This window comes from Larus michahellis, chromosome 9 (genome assembly GCF_964199755.1).
Source record: "Larus michahellis chromosome 9, bLarMic1.1, whole genome shotgun sequence".
Lineage (NCBI taxonomy): Eukaryota > Metazoa > Chordata > Aves > Charadriiformes > Laridae > Larus > Larus michahellis.
The window spans coordinates 4,525,752-4,539,223 of NC_133904.1; the positions used below are offsets into that span (position 1 = coordinate 4,525,752).

At 37.5% G+C, this 13,472-nt stretch overlaps 1 protein-coding gene across 7 annotated transcripts in view; it reads right to left on the minus strand.

Moving 5' to 3' along the window:
* The window catches only part of MEF2A (myocyte enhancer factor 2A), a 91,060-nt gene that overhangs the window by 59,199 nt on the left and 18,389 nt on the right, over positions 1-13,472 (minus strand). The gene's annotated exons all lie outside the window — the stretch shown is intronic.

The following is a 13,472-nucleotide window of genomic DNA, read 5'->3' on the forward strand; positions in this document are numbered from 1 at the left end:
GCAGATAACACAGAGTATTTCATTTTTCCATAGCACCTATAAACATGTAAGGGTCTTTCTCCCTGTCCCATTTGCACTAAGTGGAAACAGCTAGAAAAAATTAAGAGTCCAATAATGTCTTCACCAAAATAATTAATCAAAAGTTTAAAGGGCTGCATGGACTCCATTTCACTGCCCAGAAGTAAGGTAACATTTACTTCTTCATAACCTCAAAGAGAATGCAAACCCATATAAAGTAAGCATACAGCTCCAGACACCTCTTTTTTTCTAAATCCCAAATGATACAAAATATATTCACTCAGATTTGGATGCGAAACATGTTGAGAGCCATGGGATGTCATTACTGTGCTCTAGACATTGTATCGGCCCTGCTCCAAAATTCATTGCTACCACTTTGAAGCTAGATTTTAAAATTAAGATTCAAGCAAAGGGCCTCTACCTATGTATATGTTTGCACTTAACAGAGATCACACGCAGATTCTTGCTGGGGGTTTTGCAGAGGTGTGCAAAATAGTAACAAAAATGTTTCCTACAGCCACATTTCTATAGCCCTGTCACCATACACCGCAGCAAGTAATGCAAAATGTAAGCATGAAACAATAGCACAGCCTACCCCTTCAAAACAAGACTACATGTTGTCATTTATGTCACACTTCTTGCTGAACCACAATATTAGGAAATAAATCTTTTTTCCATCCTCAGTTTAGAAGCCATTCTTCTACATCCAAGTAGAGCCTTACAGTAAACGAGCCTGGCCTCAGCGCTCCAAGGTCCTCAGCTCGCGAGTGATACACAAGCATTGTTATAAAACAATAATACAACCCTTAGCCAAAATAACTTCTTTTAAAAAGTGGGACAACATAAAAAACAGGAAGCCATAAACAATTCTTTATTGATATTCTTTTTTATGCATCATAAAACACTTGTTTCTTTCAGCTGGAAAGAAAAACGCACATCTTTGATACTAGACCATTTAAGTAAACGTCTAAAAGTGGATTTAGGGAGTTTTGCAACTAAACACGGTCCTCGGTTTCCACATTAAAATCAAATCTATTTTTGACCTTCTAATTTGTAAGTTACACAGCTTTTCAAATTAAGTTTTGAAGGCATATTAGAAAAGACCTCAAAGTCCTTTCAAAAAAAATACAGTCTTACTGAAGATCTGCAACTCCCAAACACTATTTAAATATACTGTTGCTCAAAATGGCCTTTTCTGCCATTCTTTTCCATACAGTAAGTCCTGTCCAAAACAAAGCTGAATAACTGTATTTCCTTGCAAACAGAACTACAGAGATCAAATATGTATGAAAAATGAACTAAGATTCAAATGCCTGTTTTTTAAAACAAGTTTTAATACTCCTGGAATGCACATTTTTTTAAAGAGAGATCTTTCCTGAGCTGATGGACCAAACAGTTTTCGGGAACTATAAGCATCACCTACGACAATACAGGCACTCCTAGATAACAGGACAAATGTGGCTTTGTCCAGGATCAGAGACAGGATGGAATTCTGCTCTAGTTATTTAAAAGTAAATGGGTTCACATTTCAATTAAACTCAACACCCAAATATTTTTTCACACTGTTACATTGCTAGAATTTTTTTTCCTTGGCCTACTCAAGTTCAAAAAATACGTATCATCCTATTCTGAGCATTTATACTCTCTAGAAGCAAAACAGCCATTATCAAGGCATCTTTACAACATATTTTCAAGTGACATTAAATTCTATTTTATTATTCCCATCCATAAATTTAGTCTTGATATTTTCTAAAATAATTTATCTTTGCATTCTCAAAAACATATTAAAAAGAAGTTGGAAAATTGGATCTGGAAACTGATGAGCTAACAGTGGAGAAAGAAGACGACGGAAAGAGAACTAAACTTTCAATACTGGATTAAAATCCAATTTTAGATAGAAGCAGAACTTAATATTTTAAGTAAATCACGCGAATTCTGTTGCCAGACTTCTACAAACAGATTAAGAAAACAACTGTCTGACTGAGTAAGAGTCTGGAAACCATTCTCCGGAGAGTTTCTCAAGAAACTTGTTCCTAGTCTATCATATAATTTGTTGAAAGAAGTGACTTTTCTATGGTATGCAAAAATAGCCACAAAGAAAGATGATTCTGGACACTATTAACAAAATAAAACCCAATACTTAAAAGCTATGGCCAGAAAGACTAATTTCTTAATGAATGAACCACAGCTTTTAGAACAACCACATCAGTTTGGTCACAATTTTAAATCTTTTGGCCAGATAATCCTCCCTTTTTTTTCCATTTACAGCTCCTGGAAAATTAATGAACTGGATGCAGAAATCTAAACTTAAGTTTAGATGTGATTGCTCCACAATAAAATAGAAGAGCATTTGCAGGTATTTAATTAGTTTAAAACTTAGTACGTGTTTCGTAACAACAAGCTCAAAGTGCAACTAAAAGCATTTAAACACAGGTTTTGAACCCACAGACCTCTGCGCAACATAAGCCACAGAAGGAAGATTTCTTTCCTGAAGTAAAATATACATATAAAATATATTTAAGTGTTTTTCAAGATCAAAAACATCTGTCTCTAGGTTATTATAAATCTGTAATGGCTGTGGAACCTAACTACCATGTGGCAATAAAAAAAATGGCACACACACGTCTTCTGCCTCAAAAGGGAGCCACCAGGATGTACCTTACCAAATACTGACAAGAACATGTCTGCTGGGGATGGCTTTAAATTATACACCATTTCACCCACAACAAAAAGAGCTGCTAGAGAAGAGCTCTCCTCTGTTACAGAAGACAAAACAGAACCCTGTGAAACAAACTTTTTGCATTCACAGAATCACAGAATGGTGGGGTTGGAAGGGACCTCTGGAGATCATCTCGTCCAACCCCCCTGCCAGAGCAGGGTCACCCAGAGCAGGCTGGACAGGAACGCGTCGTCCAGGCAGGTTTGGAATGTCTCCAGAGACGAAGACTCCACCACCTCTCCGGGCAGCCTGCCACCCTCAAAGTAAAAAAGTTTCTCCTCATGTTTAGATGGAACTTCCTATGTTCAAGTTCATGCCGGTTACCTCCTTCATCGGGGGATCACTGAAATGGTGCTTATATTCTCAACTGAGAAAATCATTTCCACTCTTTCCACTCCTTAAAGCTAGCCTAATGGTTCAGTAAGAATCAGCTGAAAAGACACCTTCACAAGCATTGGTAATTAACTAAACAACAAACAGCTGTGTGGACAATGAAAAGGTTCATTTTAATGTTTTTCTTCATCTTACAAGAGGAGAGAATAAAATACATACACAGGACTGTTCAGTTTCCAATTAATATGTTTGCCAATCAGAATGGAGCTTTCTTCCGGTTTTTGCAACATCTCAACACTTCATCAATCTTCTTCAGGCTCATTGATGCATCTTTAGATGACACTTAAAACGTGTTGCGTATCCCTAAGTTAAGTCATGGCTTTCAGAAAAAGTATTATCATTGGGAAATCTATTTCCAGAAGACTTCATATTTCATCAGTTACCACAGTGGCACTCAAGCTTTAATTACTGCTATCTTGGCTCTTACTTTTCCCATCTCAACTTCAGTTTATCAATAGATCAGGGGATACAGATAATCTTATTTTGCATAACAACATGCATTTGGCAGAGGTGTAGCTCGCTATCTCGAAGTTCTCACAACACTTCTGACCCACTTGTCACATCTATATTTATCTCCAAGGAAATCAGGAGAGCAAATTGGAGTATGTACAGTGAATAAGGCTGGGGACTGCAAGTGGACAGAAGATGTTTTCACAGTTACAAGAGCTGAATAGTGTACTAAAGTACTACATTGATTTGGTCAGATTTCCATGAAATTTCAGAGAAGCTGCATCACCTGTTTTTTTCATTTATGTGGTCGCTCACTATTTTCATCATTTTGTAGATAATTAAATTGAAAGCTTTGCTCTCTTTTTTTAACACAGCCATGCCAAGCTGAGTTCAGTGGGAGCAGCACTTTAAACATAAGCAAGAACATGTCAAAGCAACCTTAAAAAGTCAGGTTCCTGGCATTTCTATTTGGACATCCTTATCCATAAGGAGTATCCTCCTCCTTTTTGCCTCCGAGAACTACACGATTTAAGAAGATTATCTTTTCTGAAGAGTACTCAAGTTTTTAGTGGATGCTTTTTTGAGGGCAGCTAATTTTACAATCATTTAGAACCTCAACAAATAACCCACGTGTAAAGAACTGAACATCCATAAACCAAAAACTAGACAAAAATATCCCTCTATATATATTCTGACGTATTATAACCACATCTCACAGCTACATTATTCAGCAAAAAAAGTTAAACAAGGTGCCAAGTGAGCTAACTCAAACAGCATCCTGACATAACATTTAAAATTTATAGAAATGAAGACAGGCAGAAAAAATATTGAGAACATAGCACATACTGTAGGGCAATGTTTTGAGATTTATTACTCTTATCCTTCAAATACTCTCTTTAAAATTGTATTCAAATTTTGCAGGCTGCACTTCAGTTTCTTTGTAGCAAATGCCAAATAAGCAATTCTCCAGTTAAGCAAAACAGAGTCTGTTCTCAGTATATTAAAACTGACTGGTGTGTAACTGGCACAGTTTCCCAAGGCAACAAACCACAGCAGATTTTTTTCCTTAGGAAGTAGGTTTATAAAAGGCACTTGATTGCCTCTGTTTTTTAGTTTCTTCTACTGGAAAAAAAACAAAGAACATAAGTTATGAGGTAATCTTCTTTAACACTGTTTTTACCTGATGTAGAAAACTCTGCTAGCTTGGTACTTAAGCAAACTGATTTTGTGATTTGCAGCAAGACTTCCAAAATTCAGTTAAGTTCTGAACACTTATCAGTGACCAAACTTCTAGTGTTTCATTTTTACTTTTTACGAAGAGGAAAACTGTTGACTCTGCCTGCAAAGTACAAACTGGTGAGGTAATACAAACAACAGCCACAGAACGGCAACTCCAACACATGTTACTGAACAAACATTACAGCAATCAAAAACATTTACAGCTGACTTCAGGAATGTCATGAGATACAAAGGCAGCCATAGCTTTCGCATGGCTCTGCTTATACCTTCTCCTTCAGAGCACTTACTTAAATCAGACTTCAAACTAAAAAGTACCAGATTTTATTAAAGTTCTTAGCAAGGGACAAAGGTGAGTAGATGAGAGAATGGAAATACAGAAGGATTATAAACAAGATTCTTCCTTGCACATTGTGCCCTTGCAAGACAGTCTTCGTTTCCAAGTTTGGCTTCAGTCAACAGTGGCTTTGTGACACAGAGCACTGTACGCTCCCATTTTGTACTTCGGAAACTCTTCCCAAGGTTTAGCTCATTCTTAACTAGCTGTTTCTTCCTGATCCTATATATCAGCTTTTCTTCATGCTCTGCACAAGCTGCAGGCTCCAAGCTTCTTGACCAACTCCTGTTTGTGGGGTTGTTTGGTTGGGGTTTTTGGGGGGGGCTGGTGGTAGAGGGGGGTTTTTTACGTGCTATGAGAGGTAGTCTCCAGAACTATTTCCCTCCTGAGCATACTCTCTTTCTTACCAAATCCATGCTTCCAGCCTTCCAGAGATTCCACAAGATACATGCACCCCCCCTTTTAAAGGGAACAGGACAGGAAAACAGAAGACAAATAGAAGAGATATCACACATGAAAGAAACTATAAGAAGCTTTAAATCACTGAACAATTATCCAGAAAGCTTTCTTGATAATTTATTCAACGTCTGATTAAATGACAGCATGCAGTCATATTGTTGAAGTGCAACAATTATGAACCAGACAGACATGACAACATAATGCTTCAAACAGCCTGCATGCCTCAATAAGACATGCAGTAAACCATAAAGACGCCTACATGTTTTTAACAAAGATAAGTGGTAAGATTCTTTTTCTGAAGCTGCCATAGCCTTTGTTCAAAAGTCAGTCTATTCTTTCAAAATTCAGATACACCACCAGTTCAAACTTCTGAATAAAATTTAAAAGAAAAAAGTTATGCTGTACTTCGGAGAGATTAAAACCAAATTTCAGTGAATTATTCCCTTCCCTGCATCCTTTTAAGTAAATGAGTTGTTTTATATTTAAGTAAAATAAACCACCATTACTGTTGGGGGAGGGTTGCAGCAGATCCTTTCCAAACAGGGAGACTGTTTCCTTACAATCTAAAGGTTTCAGAATCTGTGGCAGACAGGTGGCAAATAATAAAATAACATACTGGTGAGATGAATCCACTCAGCTACATCTCAGGAGTAATATAGTGGAAAAAGCTTAAACACAGGTAGAATACAGGCAACATCAATGAACTCAGGAAGATGGTGCTAGGCACCCACAGTCAAGAAACAGTCTGATTCCCATGAACTGTCTCATTTCAGCAGCCACTTTTAAAAGCAGCCTAGAATGAAATTATGAAATTCCTTACAACCTAAACCATTTTATTGATCCAAGTACTTCATAACCCTCTTTCTCTCCCCTGTCCCCAGCTCCCCCCCAGGGCTCATGTTACTGCCCTCCATTTGGATGTCTATATCCCTAAAAGCAATCACAAGCTAAGACTGTCCAAATCTAATATGGGGCAGGCCGTTGAAAACAAAAGTTAACTATATTAAGATATATACCCCAACATCTAAACATACCGTAGTAAACTCAGTTTCTACTAAGAAAAGGAGCAAGAACATTATTCAGAATATTTTCTTCTGCATATAAATCTTTTCCTTTATCAGCAGGTGATATCTGGTAGTCTGGGTGTTCATACATCATTAGCACTAATCTAGCCACTTTGATTCATTTGCAAAAATGTTACCGAAACTACATTGATTATAGTACACTGAACCTTCAGAAAAGAACTGTTTTCTAAATAGAAATCTAATTCTAAAACTAACTCTGAAACCATTTTTTTCCTTAGCAATGGCAACAACCCAGCATACACAGTTAACATGCAGCAGATCCTCCTGAAAACTATACTAGTTTTCTATATTAGCACTATACTAGCACATGGAAAACAAGGAGGCGATTGGTGACAGCCAACATGGCTTCACAAAAAGGCATTACAGTACTGGGGGATAAGGGAAGAGCAACTGACATCATCCGTCTGGATTTGTGCAAAGCATTTGACACTGTCCCACGTGACATCCTTGTCTCTAAATTGGACAGACATGGATTTGACGGATGGACCACTCGGTGGATAAGGAATTGGTTGGATGGTTGCACTCAAAGAGTTGCTGTCAACGGCTCGATGTCCAAGTAGTGACCAGAGATGAGTGGCATTCCTCAGGAGTAGGTATTGGGACTGGTGCTGTTTAACATCTTCGTCAGCGACATGGAAGGTGGGATTGAGTGCAGCCTCAACAAGTTTGCTGATGCCATCAAGCCGTGTGACGGCCCAGAAAAATTTAATCAAGGTCCCAAGCAAAAATCAATTAAGTGATCCATGTGTAAATATACAAAGGCCTTCTGATAACCTAATACATCCCAAGATGTATTAGTAACAAGAACAAGGAATATTGAGAAAAGCAAGATATTGCAAAAGCTGTATCTTAATGTATTTGAAAGGCAGCTGGCCTATTTTCAATTACATTAAGTAGCCAGGAATCTGAAGCAGACGCCTGGACAGGCTCAAATTATTGTAGACTACCCTTACTGAAAATCTCTTCCATTTAAACAAGTACATTCAGTTACCTTTGACGTGAAACATTAGATGCAAACGCAAGCTTTTTGAAATTGGAAGGTAGACGTCTCCATCTTTACTACGTAGTCAGCCAAGTACTATCTGATGCAATGACTGCCTAGATCTGACAATAACCAGGACTGGTGAGGAATCAGAGACTATAAATATAGCTAGCCACCCAGATTTGCAATTGTGCATTTAAAAAAAAAAAAAAACACCACACACACACACAAAGAAAAGCACCACAAAGAAAACCCACACACCAAAAAACAGTCACACACAGTTTACTATTCTGATTTTGGAAAAGGAAAAAATAATTCTCCTCGCTATCAAAGAGACTGCCAGAAACGCCAACAAGCAGCCCTGAAATCACTTCAGAAGGGAAGACTGCATAATCAGCCTCAGCCTCTTGCACTATTAGATGGTCAAAGTGGACATCTCAGCATTTAATTACTACATCAATGATTTTCACCTCCTAGGAAAATTACACAAAACAGTGCCCATTTCACACACACTGCTGGATCCCTTCTATCCATGCTGTCCTGTCTTCTTGTTCATCTTTTGACAAAATCTAGCAAGAGACCCAGGAACCATATTTCAGTTGTAGAGCAAATACGTAGCAGTCAGGCGTGAATGACTTCTCCTTGAAGGTATTAGTTCTAATTGCCACACTTAACATTAACAGCAATATCTTATTTTGGTAAGAGTAGTTGCATCCCATTATAAAACTCTGATACTGCCTGTAGCCATAGTAGGTGAAAGTGTGGCATGTGCAAGATCAAACACCTCAGTCAACCTTTGAGCTTGGAGAAACGAGTGGTTAAAGCCAGTGTTAAATTGCTGCACATGAAGTGATACTTACTTAGACATAGAAATGATTTTTTTTTTATTCTAACAGCATCACTGCAGTACACAAGGAAGAATCTGCAATCTTTTCTGTTCCTTTCTGGTATGACAATAAACCACTTTGTCCTCATGAAAAACCCTATATACTTATTGCCTTAAGCAAAAAAAAAAAATATCTTGCATATTAAATGTATTCATGAAAGTGGATTCTGTATACTAGAATCAGATGCTAGCTTAATTATTTTACAGCGTCTTATTGTACTCATTCTAAGTAAATAATTGGTGAACATGATTATATGGAATTATATGAACAAAAAAGTGAACCATGGCAAACTGGCATGCACTTTATACACAATTTTAAAGAACCTGCTTAGAAGCACTCTTGCACCTGCAAGAAATCTTGACTCCTCTTAAAAAAAGTTATTGTTGAGTACTTCGGGTCTTCAGGACATTAAAACCGCCTTTCTTTTTCATGCTGACTGGAAGCCTTGCAGCAGCTGAAGCAATAAATATTGACAGCTAGCTGGCAAACAGCAGAGATACCAGTGCTCCTCATCTCCAATTTCACCTGCATCAGCAAAGACAGAGCCTAGAAGGGACAGCGCAACTAGGACCTAATATGTTCATCTGCATTACTGCTGCTTTTGCCTGTATTAAAAGCCTATTTTCCCCTCAATAAGACTGGTGTACCTTTGAATATACCTGCTTTCATACGCCACCCCAAAAACTTCACTTATCTATTAAATCTCATTGCAACATACAGATATATAGTGACAAAGTTCTAACTCTGGATAAATCGTACAACAAGAAACTTCCAGCATCCAGTTTCATGCTCTTACATAGGTAGCTCAGCTCCTTCTCCCCTAACTGATGCTTCACAAGTTTTGCATGAGGCCACACATTGCTTAACAAAAACTAAACAGCCAACTTACAGCAAACACGGCAAAAGCTGTATGCCAAAATATGAGATACTCCTGACCACACATAAGAAATGTAAGGAAGACTTAGTAAAGTGGACTTTAATGAAGAAATTGTATTGGTGACTCTCAGTTCTCATCTCGTATTCTCTACTTTGAGGCAGTATTACAGAAGCTGTAAGGAAATGCATTCAGACTTGCTTAAAGGAAAGAAAATTCAAAACAAAAACAAAACACAAGGACAACAAAATTCTGCCTGATTTCCCACTCGAAGAAAGGTATCTTTCCAGCAATTCACTCTGCAGTTCAGACAAACTTCAGACTGATGGTTGCTTTTAGCAGATTTCATCCTGCTGCCAAGCTAAACAGACTTTTAGACTGAGATTTGAAACAAAGACTTCTTAGTATAACCCAAAATGTTGACCACTGAGTCGCACCTAGTTCTCAAAACTCCAGCTTATGATTTCATCTGAAGCTAATAGTTTTTTACCCCTGCACAGACACACCTATGATTATGGTCTATGTTTAGATTTGTAAGAATTCACCAACATACAGTGTCATCATTTTCTCCAGCACTCAGCTTCACTGGGAGGAGGGGTGGAGACATCCTCCACACAATAAACATTTGCCTGCTTGCAAAAGGAAGATATGAATCAAAACAAGCTTACCCTGTACTTTTAGCAGGCACTACTCTTAACATGTTAGATCAGCCAATACTTGTGGAAATTATTCTTCCTAGCTTCTTGTAGATTTTGCTTCCTCTTTGTCTACCACTGAATATATTTAATTTTGATGGCAGTATCTGATTAACAACATTAGGAAGCCTTTACAGATGGCAGGCACTCCCCTTCGTATGCATCACTTACTCAAAAAAATGCAAACCCTTCAGTATTCCACATCAGAAAAAGTACTACATAAAATCTTAAGACTACCATAAATGCACAGTTCAGTAATAGATACTACAGTAATAGCACGCATGAGCTAGGTCTATCGCATAGCTATACAGCGCCTACAAAGCAGCAACACACTGAGCTTTGGTTTAAACACAGTAAACTAAGATTTCTGCTCTTCTGTTTTAATGCTGTCAAGTCAGTCCATTTGCATTATTTGCACGATGTCAGTTTGGGCATGGAAAGGAAGGAGTACTTAGTCTATCTAGTGAATCCTCAGACTCAAAAACTCATTTCATTCAAATGGCCACCCCTGCCTAATTCTTTCAGTACGTGGAACTGAAGCCAAAATATTCCTAAATGGGATGGTAATACTCCCTATAGTCCTTCCATAGAGAGGTGAGATAGCTCTCAAGTCTCACTGGTTTGTTCTTTTTTGGAATGAGTCCAAGTTTGCTTCAGTGAAGATGCTCACCCCATGCAGCTGGAAGAAAGCCATTCAAGAGAAGGGGAAGTCCCCAAAAGCAGAGGAAAAAGCGTGATGGAAGACAACAGCAGAAAGAGTTACCAATAAGTTTATCTATCTGTGGCTTTTTATCCCATTTGATGCCATGAAGTGTAGAACAAAGACATGGCTTTTTAAATTTAGTAGATTCAAACAGACATTAAAAAGAAACTGGTTCTCGTTCACTTTTAAGGATTTCACCTCCAGGGAAGGTCCTTCAAGGATGCAGATGGTATTCTTTGGCATTCTGAAAGCAAAATCATTTAAGCACAAGACTCAGTTCTTGTAGCGAAAATTTATTTAGAAGAGCCATGAGAAAAAGCAAGCTAAATCATGATACTGAACTTAGTAAGTATTTGTCAATAGCACTGACAAACCCACTAAAAACAAGTCACAGCTTTTGCTATAGATCTGAGTTTCCACTGGTGGTTCTGCAGTGTCTCAAATCCAGCCTGCTATGGAAAAACAAAATGGGAACCGTAAACGGACTTCGTTGTTTTCATATGCTATTAATTCAGGAGCTTGGGCAAGAGGATTATTGATATTTTGAAACACTTAAAAGACCAACCATAGCTTCTGACACAATTATATTTTGCAGGGCTAAGAAACAGTATATATGCTAAGCTATGTAACTCTGAGTGCAGAATATTGTTATGCTTTATGGAATAATTTCAGTTCTCTATTATGTTTAAGAAAATTTAATGTTGCTTTACTACATGTGTCCTTGAAGTACCCAAAAGAAAGTCCACTGGGCTTTCTTGTAATTTTTCTGCAAATGCAGTATCTACCAAAGCTAAAGAATTCAATAGAAAATATCTTCAATCTTTGAAGAAGATTACTAGCCCATAATGATAGTACATCTAGAGAGATACCATCAAAAAACAAAATCCAACAATCCATTATCTGGAAGAAAGTGCCTACATAGTCTTCTCAACAGGAAGAGATACAAAAAGTTACCCGCAGGAAGACATACAATTTAAATCACAGCTGGGGGAGGTGGAACCCTTCATTCCTCTGCTTTTAGCTAAGCCTCACTGGCATGACGCGTGACCACTGGACCTGAAGAAGAAAGGAACTCCCAAAGCATTCAAAACCCACTTGAATCTTCAAGCTTATGGAATGCAATCATGCAAGTCTGAGACAAAGTAAATCCCTTAGCAATGGGTTATTAGAAATATGATGTCCTGTATTCAGTATTAAAGCTGCACACTGTTGCTCAGATTCAACCTAGGACATTTTTATTAATCTGGGCCTATAGCTACAGTGCAAGAAGAATCCTGCTACTGCATAGTAAATGGTATCATGCAACAAACAGGAGACAACAAATAAGCCATCTCAGTCTTTCTGCTCAGCATAAGACATCAAAAAAACCTTAAACAATAAACCAACATCACACTTTCAGCAACAAACCAGCAGAGAAAATAGTATTAAACTTTATTAGGATTTTGCATGAGATTATATTCCATTAAAGAGATTATCCACCTTGTAACATTCTCTTGATAGAGGACTTACATATACCACTCTTCCTTGCTCATCATCTCCCAAATGGTGACCTCTCAAATCCGCAGAAGGCACGTAACTGACACAGTAGCTTTTAAGCACAGATAATACCAAGAAATTCTGACAATATCACAGCACTGGCAAAATTTACACTTGTAGATTTTCTTAAAGATTAACTACCTGAGGATCAGATGGCTGTTTTCAGATTTCATTTAAAAATTAATCTTTAGTCATAATGGCAGCACAAAACTGAAACATAACAGCATGAAAAACCCAAACAAAATACTGCAAAGATTATGGTGGATTAAAAAAAATCCATCTACTTTTGAATTCTCAGTCCTCTCTTACACTGATATGCAGACACAATGCTGCAGTGTTCCAAATTCTGCAGTTGGTTACATCTTAGTTACAAACTGAGTCTCTTCAAACAGTCTGATAACATTTAATCAACAGAACTCTGAAAACATTCAGAGAAATTATAACCTTTGAGAGTTTCACTGATTTATTCACTTCCATAAGATCACACAGTTACTAGACACATGCATGCTAAATATATTACATGCTATCATGGCAGCAGGTCAGTTCTGTACAAGCTGCTTGTATTAAATTTCTTCTATAAGTGACACTAGAGTTCAGCTCTGCTACAGCAAATATAGGAAGAGGCCTCACATTCCAAACAACCATCTGAAGGGAAAACGATGCCAACAGAGTATGCCTGTGCTACTTTGACCCATTTACTATTTTAAAACACACATGTAAGCCTTGCATTTGTTATCTATATTATGAATTTTTAAGATTCAAAACTTCAAAGCTAATCGGTTTGTCTTACTTTCTTGCTATGAAAATTTAAGGAAAAGGTCACGAGACTATAGTCTATAATAGGTGATGTGTACGATCGATGAAATTCAAAACAGTCCATTAACCTGATCGGATATTGAACTACATTTGAAATGCTTTACTGGTTTATTAAACCAACTGGGTACACAGTAACTAGTAGAATACATTTTAAATAAGTATCATTGCATAGTGTTCTAACAATTTTATAGTAAATGTTCTCTATAAAAGATACTGACATATAAAAAACCCACACATTGTCTCTACATATATTGACATATATAGAAATATACACACTGGCAC